Genomic DNA, 10,547 nt, shown 5'->3' with positions numbered 1-10,547 from the left:
AGATCAAATTTTCGTTGTAATTTTCCTCTCACTTTAATCCGACGAAAATTTAGTTTTCAATTTTAATTTTATTGCACTAGCCGTTTTTCTCGAATTATTTTTAGTCCGATAATTTGTAGATTGAATTAAAAAATACAACAAGAAAAATAAAGTGAAAGTTGTCCACCAAAAAGTGTCCACTATTGCTGCGGACACTTTTTTTTGGGGCTGTGGACAAATAAAATGGGGCTATGGACAAAAAAAAAAAAAAGGTTGTCCACCAAAACTTGTCCACCTATAGTAGATGCTCTTACAACACCATCTCCCATCTACAGACAATGTATTTATGGGATTGTGACGTTATCTCGTACAGAAAATCTCACGAGTATTTTCTTCATCAATGCCATATGCTGTCTGATAAAAACTCAGAAAAAATCCTAACCAAAACCTGCAATTTTAACTAGTACTATTACACTGGACAAACAACTGCTAAAACGCATAGAAAAGGAGAGCAGATACATATAATTATAAGTATATTCCTGATATAAGATCTCTATATGATGACTATCAAAGTTCAATTAACCACAACAATCAATTAATAGACTACTAATAATCTCCTCCCAATCACAATTCTCTCTCCTTCCTAATCCTCTGCAAAACCCCTTCAATAGCAATATCAAAAGCATCCTCAAAATCTGTTGATCCACCACTCTGAATCCCATATATAATCCTAGGAATTGTCTCAATCACTTTCTCCCTCTTCCTCCTAATCTCCTCCTTGCTAAACCCCTTCAAAACATGCTCAATCACAGAGGTCTTATTCATCACCTCCTCATGGTTTATATAAACCGAGTAGCTCTCCGGTTCGCCCGGCAAGAACCACGGATACTGCTCGTAAGCGGTCTGGTTCCAGAAGATAACCGGCACCGAACCGGCTATCATGCAGTCGAAAACCGACCGCCTCGTGAAGCTATCCCCCTTCGGCTGCAGGCAGAATTCCGACGCCAGGAGAGATTCCATTATCACCGACGAGTCCGCCGAGCATTTCGTCGCCGCGCAGTCCACCGCGCGGCACGACGGCGAGTTCGAGCAGTAGGTTAGAAGAGTCCCCCGGAAATCGCGGCGGATCGGCTCACGCGCCGCGCCGATGAACGTGTAGAGGCTGCCGCGCTTCTGTTTTCGCACGAATTGTTGCCAATTCTGGAGGATTTCTCTGGATTCGGGGTGGAATCCGGTGGGGTAAGGCACGCCGACGTCGCGATCGTCGAAGTCGGCCTTCTCGATGATGAATCGGGTGACCCGCTGCATCTCGGGCATGTTGAGGAATGTGGAGCCCCAGATTTGGGCAGGGTCGGCTAAGCGGCGGAAATCCCATGTGATTCGGGCTAGCGAAATGAAATGATCAGAGCCGTTGGATTTCTTCCAATGCTCGTGCTGATCGAGCCACGTCAGCAGCATCTTGCAATCGCGGTCGCGTTTGGCGGTGTCGTTCTTCCAGAGGTGCTTCCCCACCGCGAGTCCACCGTAGAACGGGATGTAGAACGCCGTAGCGGATTCCGCCTCCAGGGTTCTGCATTTGTGCGTCAGAATCCGTTTGTGGAAGATCAGCTCCAGGGCGAATTGGTTCGTGCGGAACCAGGATTTGTAGAGATTCTCCGGCAGGAGGCGGCGGAGCTCGGCGGCGCGGCCGCCGAAGCCGGCGTTGGCGGCGATGCCGCACTGCCAGTTCCAGTTGTCGAGGTCGGTGCAGCTGTGGAGTAAGAGGTGGTGGTTGAACATTAAGGGGAGATCGTAGACGTAGACGGTGCCGGAGGGGCATTCGTCGGCGGCGGGGCGGCGGGGGAGGCAGGGCGGCGCAATGCGGACGGCGGAGATGATGAAGAGAGGGATCGAGATGGAGGCGAGTGAGATCCATAGATAAGGGTGGGCGAAGAGGAAATTGAGGGGTTTTGACGGTTTCCGCCGCGACTGGAGCTCCGGCGAGTATGCGTGGAGCATAATTGGTTTTTTGAAGGTTTTGGTTTTTGGAGAAGAATGTGAAGAAATAAAGAAATTAACGTAATTGAATTGGGCGTGACATTTTAATGGGAAAATGATTTAATTAAATGAGTATTTTTGGAAATCACCTTTTCAATAATGGTTGGAAAAATGGAAAAAATAAAAAATGGTCCAAGTCTATGATATTGATAGTATCCAGTTTTCTGCAAATTATACAAATAGTGATTGGGTTGATTGACGGAGGTTAGATTGATGATTCAGCTCCAATTACGTACATATATACTCCACAATTTTTTATTCTTAAAAGAATTCTGCATTATTCACCTGAACTGACAATAGAGAGTAGTATATTTTTACACGAATGTAGACGTCAATTAAAATTGTGCATACTAATTTTTTCGTAAATAAATTATCACCCAACAAGATAAACTAAATATAGAAGGTTTAGTCGATCCAAATATAATGCAGGCGCGATATAATTGGCCTCAAAATTGAATTTGTATATTGACTTGATTAACATCTCTATTAGTATTAAAACGAAAACTCTTAGATATTATACTCAGTTTCTAGTCACTAGAATAAATATTATAGTCGTATTGACAATGCTAATGATGGGTATTTAAATAATACAGAAAAAATTAAAAAAGAAAAAGAAAAGAAATCGGTGCAATAAATTACCTTAAAGTCAAAATAACTGTCTTAATATAATTTTTTTGAGCGGATATATGGTGGCTTATTTTATGTTCAATGATATCTTCTTTAATAAAGTGGAGACCGGCACGATATAGAAATAAGCAAAAAGGAGTTAATGTGTAAAGCAAAAAGGAGTTAATGGGTTTATACACCTTAATTTAGGGATCTCCACTTTGAAAGACGAGTATACCGCGTGTAATATTATTCATAGAAAAGATTTAAATAATTTACTCCATGTACTATGAAAATATCTTTTGATGTCCGTCAACTTCGAGTTAATATTATTTGTGTTACGTTTTTTATTTTTTGGGTCAAAAATACCTTAAAATCAACCCACAAAATGATACTACGACTCATCCACATAGAGACAAAGGAAGTAGTAGTATTTTGTTTCATTTAAAGTTCGGGCTCAGTTAAGTTATTGTGAGGTGGGGCCGATCTGACCTGGCCAAGCCCGATCAGTTTGAGGTTCAGATCAGTGAGGTCTATGAAGCAAGCAGGTCATGTTGGGTTGTTGGGCTTTCTTAATCTTAGAACTCAACTTAGCCTGGACCTACTTTATAAAAGACTTAAGCTCCTGATTAATTAAACAAAATGTTTAATTTGGGCATAGAATCATACTAATAAACTTGAAGCTCACAAATTCAACTCATATTGGACCTAAGAGGCATCCATAACAGGAGTTTCGAGCAGAGTCGCGATGCTGTGAAGGGCGCAGCGTCCAACGAGCGTCCGCCACCGCGTGGACACCCAGTGATGGCGGGGTGGGAATGAGCTGCCATGGAAGAATAAGAAGAGGGGTTAGTTCGATGTGTTAATTTTTTCAAAATTTCAATTAATTTGTGTATTAGGTTGTATTTTAATTTTAATCATCTATTTTAACATTAATTATGCATTTTTAGAAGAAGTGGGTCTGTCCGTTTTTAATTGTTATCAATATTAAAAATTTGTGTATTTAGGTTGCATTTTAAATTCACATTATTATGCATTTTTAGAAGAAGTTGATTAGTCAATTTCTAATTATTACAAAAATTATATTAAATGTATAAAAATATCACATTAATTATTAATTTTTATTGAAATTGTGCATATGATTGTGATAATACAATTAATTATGCATATATTATAGTACTCCATATGTTTTGAATGAGTAATCTATCTATACTACTAATATAAAAAGAAAGTTTTTAGATTATTTATAAGATTGTTATTTTAGAGGGAAATATGATCATTAGTTAGAGAGTAAAGACCAAATGTGGTCCCTAACATATGACCGTTTTATCAATTTGGTCCTTAACATTATCTTTCTGATTATTTGGTCTCTCACAAATAAACTCGGACCCGAATCGGTCCTCACTTAACAGAACCGTAAAAAAATAGATCATGGCCGCAATTTGACTATATTAAATTACTAATGATAATTAATTATACCTAATTATAATTCTTTTCCTATTAGCAAAATTGGAAAAAAGATAGTATCAGTTGCAAAATGAAATGAATAATTTATAATTTAATAGGAATTAAGAATTATAATTATGTATAATTAATTACCATTAGTAATTTAATATAGTCAAATTGCAATCACCGTCTATTTTTTCACGGTTCTGTTAAGTGAGGACCGATTCGGGTCCAAGTTTATTTGTGAGGGACCAAATAATCAAAATGATAATGTTAAGGATCAAATTGATAAAACGGTCATATATTAGAGACCACATTTGGCCTTTACTCTTAATTAGAGTAAAAAAGCAAAAGTTATTGGTCAACACCATTGTCCGATACAACACAAAGTCATTGGCTTCCCAAATAAATTTTGAGAATAATGAATGATTTATTAATTAAATTTTCGGTCAATTGCAATTTAAAAGTCTCAAATACTCAAAAGTAATTGATGTATTGCTTACACTTGGTAATATAAAAACAATCGCTGATTTCCCTATCTATAAATATTATGATATTTCGGTATAGAATTATTTTCTGTTGTTAAAGTGTAATTGTTCTATCTGTAATAGAGATCCAAAGTGTTTCAATTGACATATATGTCTATGTGATCTACTTTCAAACTTAAATCAATTTTATTTCTATACTTTTTCTAATAAATTAATATATATACATTTTTAAAATTCTATTACTCTATGTAATTATATTTCTTCTTATTTTAACTAATTAAATGACAATATGAAAATAGTACGATGAAAATGAATTGGGTCTAAGCATCGTACGAGGATTAATACTAGTAGTATACATTAAGGCTATGTTTGGTTGCCAGGATTCTGCCAGGGAAAGTAATCCGATTCCTTAAATTTTAAATTCTTGTGTTTGTTTCGGTTTTTAATCAAATTGGGAAAGTAATCAGAATCCCGAAACAAGGAAAGTTAGTACAACTTTCCAGGATTCTGAATCCTAACTTTTCTTAGGTATTCTTATTCCCAGTTTTAGGATTCTTACATATTTAATGCAATATAGTATAGTTTTATTATTACTATATCAATTAATGTTTTAAAAATAATTTAAATTATATATCATACTTAATTTCAGTATAATAAATATTATAATTAAATTTATCATAATTATAACTATATTATTATGATATGTATATATAATTGTTATTATCATGATAATAATTAATAATTTATTAAATAATTAAAATATAACTATATAATATAAATCATACAATAATAAATAATTACTATTATTTTTTCATAAATTAATAATTAATCAATAAAATCATACTGAAATTTTAAATTATAAATATTTTAGCTATAATAAAAATAATCATATAGGAGTATATTATTATAATCATTTATGATTTTAATATAATACCATGTAACTATAAATACAATTATATTATTATATATTATGTTGGATAATTCATATTTAAATTATCCATCGTAATAATTAAATAATAATATAATTATTACCATTTATAATTAATAACTTATTAAAAAAATTATATTATTATTCTTTTTTATAAATAAAAATGATAATAAGCATATTTTTAGTTAGTGTTTAAATCAAATATAAAATTTAAAATCTTGATATGTTTCAAACATGGGAAAGTAAAGTTATTACGAATCACATTCCTTGGATTCATTTTCCTAGAAATTATTTTCCTTGTCAACTTTACTTTCCCGTCAACCAAACATGGCCTAAGGGAGTGTTGCAATATTGTTGTCCCGGATTAATTATGTAGTGTGTTTGGTTCTACAATACCACAACTCAATCCTAGATAGATAACTATGAGATAATTAGTCATAGCTAACCCCTATGACTAAAATAATCTCACAACTCAATCCTCAATTATATCTTGGTATTATTTTTTCTAGCAAACCGAACACCACCTGGCGTGAGAGGCGTGAGAGGGGGCGTCCATTAGATCCTCTCAATTGAGGCGAGTCAGCCCAAGCCTTAAAAGATGTGGAGTTGCATAGTATGCCTAGATTTAAATTTTGTTTGCATGTGTAATAGAATTGACAAGGAACAGGTAAACCTTGAATAACTCAAAAAGATTGTATGAACTGAACAATATTGGGCCTTAAAACTTTAATTAGCAATACTTGAAGACTTAAAAGATTTTTTATTTTTGATCGAAATATATGAATTTTGAAGTTTTTTTCCCATTGATGTGAACTACGCGCATGACATTACTATCTACATTACAAAAAATGGTCGTACAATCTTTCAATAATTTGCTTGTACATATCTGAACTTTTGATATTTTCTAATTTTTTCTAGTCTCAAAAGTTTGAGTGAAAACTGGAAAACTTAAAAAATTCTTGTATTTAGAGGCAAATATCACTATTTATTAAAAACAATGTTGTATTAATGATCATCACGTTTATTTTTTCCATGTAGGATTTTACGACAGATACATCAGCTTCAATTTGGAGAAAAACTAATTTGAAGGGAAAACTAAAAAAGAGTAAAATTCATATATTTTAATTCTAAAAAAATATAAAAAGTAGGTAGCAGTTTAGACTAAAACTTAATCATCAAAGAATACTACTCCGTACTATGCATGCATAAAACAAAACTGAATCATTAATTATTTTCACTTTTTCGATTCGCTGAAGACCTTTGAAATAGAATAAAAACTCATACGAGTACTATATTTAATATTTATAGCAGAAACTCTAATTTCAAAGAAAAATAGAATAATATTTTTAACAACAAAACTATGCGGCCACGTTATAACTAATCATACACAATTATTTTAATAAATATACATAAAGTAATAAAACAAAAAATGTGTAAATACTTTGGCATACTCTCCCTCAAAATTTGGATACTAATTTATTTTAGGTAAACTATTTTATTGACCAAGTATTAAGTACATTGATTTTTAATTATTTTAATCAGTTTGGCTGGTCACCTGATTAGTACAGTACCATGCTTTTGAATCATATAAAAGTGTGAATATAACTGTGATTAGCGGCTTATCAGCCTTCAATTACGTTCAAACGAAGTTCAAGAAAGTAAAACACTTCGGCCATAGCATTAGCAGGTGTCGCATTTTCATTTGAGACCGTGTAAAGTTAAGTCAAATTAATTAATGCTAAATGTTGACCTAAATTTACAATTTAGAGGCAAAATATTGAAAATCGACTAAAATTGTATGAATTGAATCGAAATACTATTGAATTTGAATTTTTGATTTTTCAATCCTGCTTAAAAACTGCATCAATAGCATCACATTTATTATCATAACATCTAGAAAAGTAGGAATCCATTGTGCTTGGCATTTTTGGCATATTGAAATTGGATTCCTTATTTGCCGAAAAAAATAATATAAAAACCTACGCCAGTGCGATATACATGTGTAATACACGATGAAAATAAAATATCCCTTTATTGCAAATACAAGAGAATTTTGTCACAATAAGTATATTCTATAAGAAAATAGAAAAGAACATAACTAAATCTTTAACTAAAACAGTAATATCTATCTCTGATGATATTTCAACACAATCGTTTTCTCAAAAAATTGACATTTTTAGTAATTAGGTATAAAAAAATTTGACCTTTTCAACTCCGTACATACATACCTAGATTTGCCGGCCTTGCACCTCTTCTTCTTCTTCTTGTGACAAAGTAGGCTTCTATCTCATGTTGGATTCATTTTGTTCCTTGATTTTCTTAATCACTCCATCAGTAGCAATATCAAATGCATCTTTACCAATCCCATTCCCATCTCCATAAATAAAATTTGGTATCAAACTAATAACCTTCTCTCTCATCCTTCTTACCTCTTCCCTACTATACCCTTCCAACACTTTCCTAATCGACAAACCATTCCTAACATCCTTCCAATCAATAAACACCGAAAACCGGTCCGGTTCGTCGCCCAAGAACAACTCATACTGATGCTCAATACTCCTCCTCCAGAAGAAAACCGGAATCGAACCGGCCAGCATACAATCGAACGTCGATCTTCTAGTATGCGCGTCCCCCCTAGGCTGCAGGCAAAAATCCGACCCCAGGAACGCCTCCTGGATCTCGGGCGTACCCTTGTAGCACCGCGATCCTGAGCAGTCCACAACGCGACACGACCCCGTCTCGTTGTAGCAATAGCTTAGAAGTAAAGATCTAAAATCATCCTTGATCTTATTCCGCTTGGCTCCCACAAATGTGAACAAGCTAGTCCTATTGCGAGATGTAACAAAATCAACCCATTGGTCAACTTCCAATTTTGACTTTGGGTGGAATCCGGTGGGGTAGGGAACACTGATCTCGCGGTGGTCCCATGGGTCCCGCTCGACGGTCAGCCGCACGATCTGCTTCATCACCGGCATGTAGACGAAGCTGGACCCCCAGTCTTCGTCTCCACGCCGGCGAAAATCCCACGTCATCCTCCCCAGGAGGATGAAGTGGTCAGAGCCGTTGGATCGCCTCCACGGAGGCTGATCCTTGAGCCACGTCAGCATGTCCTCGCATTGGTAGTCTCGATCCCTTGCGGTGTAGTTGCGATTGGTGAATAAATACTTTCCCACTGCGACCCCAGCGTAGAAGGGTATGTAGAAGGCCGTAGCGGATTGGGGCTCCGTGGTGCGGCACTCGTGCTTCATGATCCTCGCGTGGTACATGACCTCGGCCGCGAACATGTCGGTCCAGTACCACGACGAGGTGAGGCCTTCCGGCATGGCCGGGAGGGATGTGGCACGGGGGCCGAAGCCGGCGTTGGAGAGGGTGTTGCATTTAGATATCCATGGGTCTAGATCGTGGCAGTTGCGGAGGAGGTCGGCGTTGAAGGCCGGGGGAAGGTCGTAGACGTAGACGAGGCCGGCGTCGCATCTTGACGGCGGCTTGAGGGGTGGCGGCGGCGGTGGCGGTGGTGGAGAGTTGAGGATTGAACGTAGGGAATAGATTTGGAAGAGGAGGAGGATTACTAGGAAAAATGAGCATTTGAGCAAAAAAATTAGGAGGGAATGGATTGTCTTTCTTGGACAAAATTTATCAATCTTGAAATGGAGATTTTCCAACATTGGGATGTATGGAAGTATATAGTATAGCTACAAATAGTGAAATAGGAGTTTTTGAGAGGAAGAGGGGTGCTAATTTGGTGAAGAACTTCGACTACCTTTACGAATAATATAAAGCAACAAAACAAAAATAAGACTATATAATTGATGGAATATTATAGTCTTAATTTAGGGCGCACTTCAACCAAGTGTAATTAGCCACCTATGACCTATCCTCTATGTGGAGCTATTTTTAAATGTGAATTGGATTAATAATTAGGTCAACAACCTTATAAAAAGAGGGATGCCATGTAGTAACAATATGACTTGCTACAATTTCGATTCAAATAAAAATTGATTTAGCGAGGAATTTAATTCACCTAAAAAGTTATGGCTATAATGCTATTCATTAGGGTCAAATCTCATCTCTCTAGAATTAGTAGAGATGAATAATAATGATTAGAAATTTGAATATTAAATTAATATAGATTCATGACTTTATTCATAATCAAGAACGAACCACGAGGGAACACCTATCGAGCTAACTTTTGTTTAAAAAAATAATCTTCTGATCGTGGGTGTCATTATAGATCCGGAATAAGGCTTAATTAACTTCACTGCAAAAAAAATTTATTAATAGCAGATAATATATTAAATAAATGTACAAGGAGTGAAAACGTGGAAGGGTATCTAGGAAACGTAATGATAGAAGGGCCACATTAATTATCATAATTACCAAGCATAATTTAAATTTTAATGTGGGCCGATCATGTGATTAGCAATTTAGCATCCAGTGGTTGTCACGATCTGCGCAAATAACGCAATTTGTTAACTGAGATTTAAATTAGAAATGAATTCTCAATCTTCGATGCAACAATATAAATTACTAAAGTAAAAGTTGGAAGGGCGACGCGCGTCGCGGCTGATTTAAAGGTGGATACCTCAATGTCATAAAACAAAATTAGATTAAACAAATTTGAGAAGAAAATAGAAAAAATAATAGGCTTTGTTGTTGAAAATAACACCGACCAAATTTAGGGGCAGGGCTTATGACAGAAAACAGCGATGTTTATGATATTAATTTAGATGATTAAGCATTAAATATGGTGTTAATTTGCAGTTTTTATATATGTCGGTGCATCAGCCATAATGGGATGACGCGCATATAAAACCATCTCTATACTTAATTATAGTTAATGTTTGATCTTTAATATTTTTCAATTTAGTCTTATTCTTAATTCAAATTATTTGATAGCTTTACTTTAGACCAAATTTATACTTATAATAATAGACTACAAACAACAATAACAATATCTAGTTTGCTACAATTTTATTTTTTTCAAAATGAGTACTCTATTATTTATAGTTTAATTCAATTTGTTTACTTATTTTATTCTATCTATCAAATAAATTATCACATAG

At 35.2% G+C, this 10,547-nt stretch overlaps 2 pseudogenes; both read right to left on the bottom strand.

Moving 5' to 3' along the window:
• Window positions 1–367: 367 nt before the first annotated feature.
• On the bottom strand, window positions 368–2,078 carry LOC148930280 (xyloglucan galactosyltransferase XLT2 pseudogene; annotated as a pseudogene).
• Window positions 2,079–7,499: 5,421 nt separating this feature from the next.
• LOC125212428 (xyloglucan galactosyltransferase XLT2 pseudogene) lies at window positions 7,500–9,290 on the bottom strand (annotated as a pseudogene).
• Window positions 9,291–10,547: the final 1,257 nt, after the last annotated feature.

Source organism: Salvia hispanica, chromosome 3 (assembly GCF_029641045.1).
Source record: "Salvia hispanica isolate PSC_SH4W2 chromosome 3, Shi_PSC_v1, whole genome shotgun sequence".
Taxonomy (NCBI): Eukaryota; Viridiplantae; Streptophyta; class Magnoliopsida; order Lamiales; family Lamiaceae; genus Salvia; species Salvia hispanica.
The sequence above is the reverse complement of the archived record's forward strand: the minus strand, read 5'-3'. Positions and strand labels throughout refer to the sequence as shown.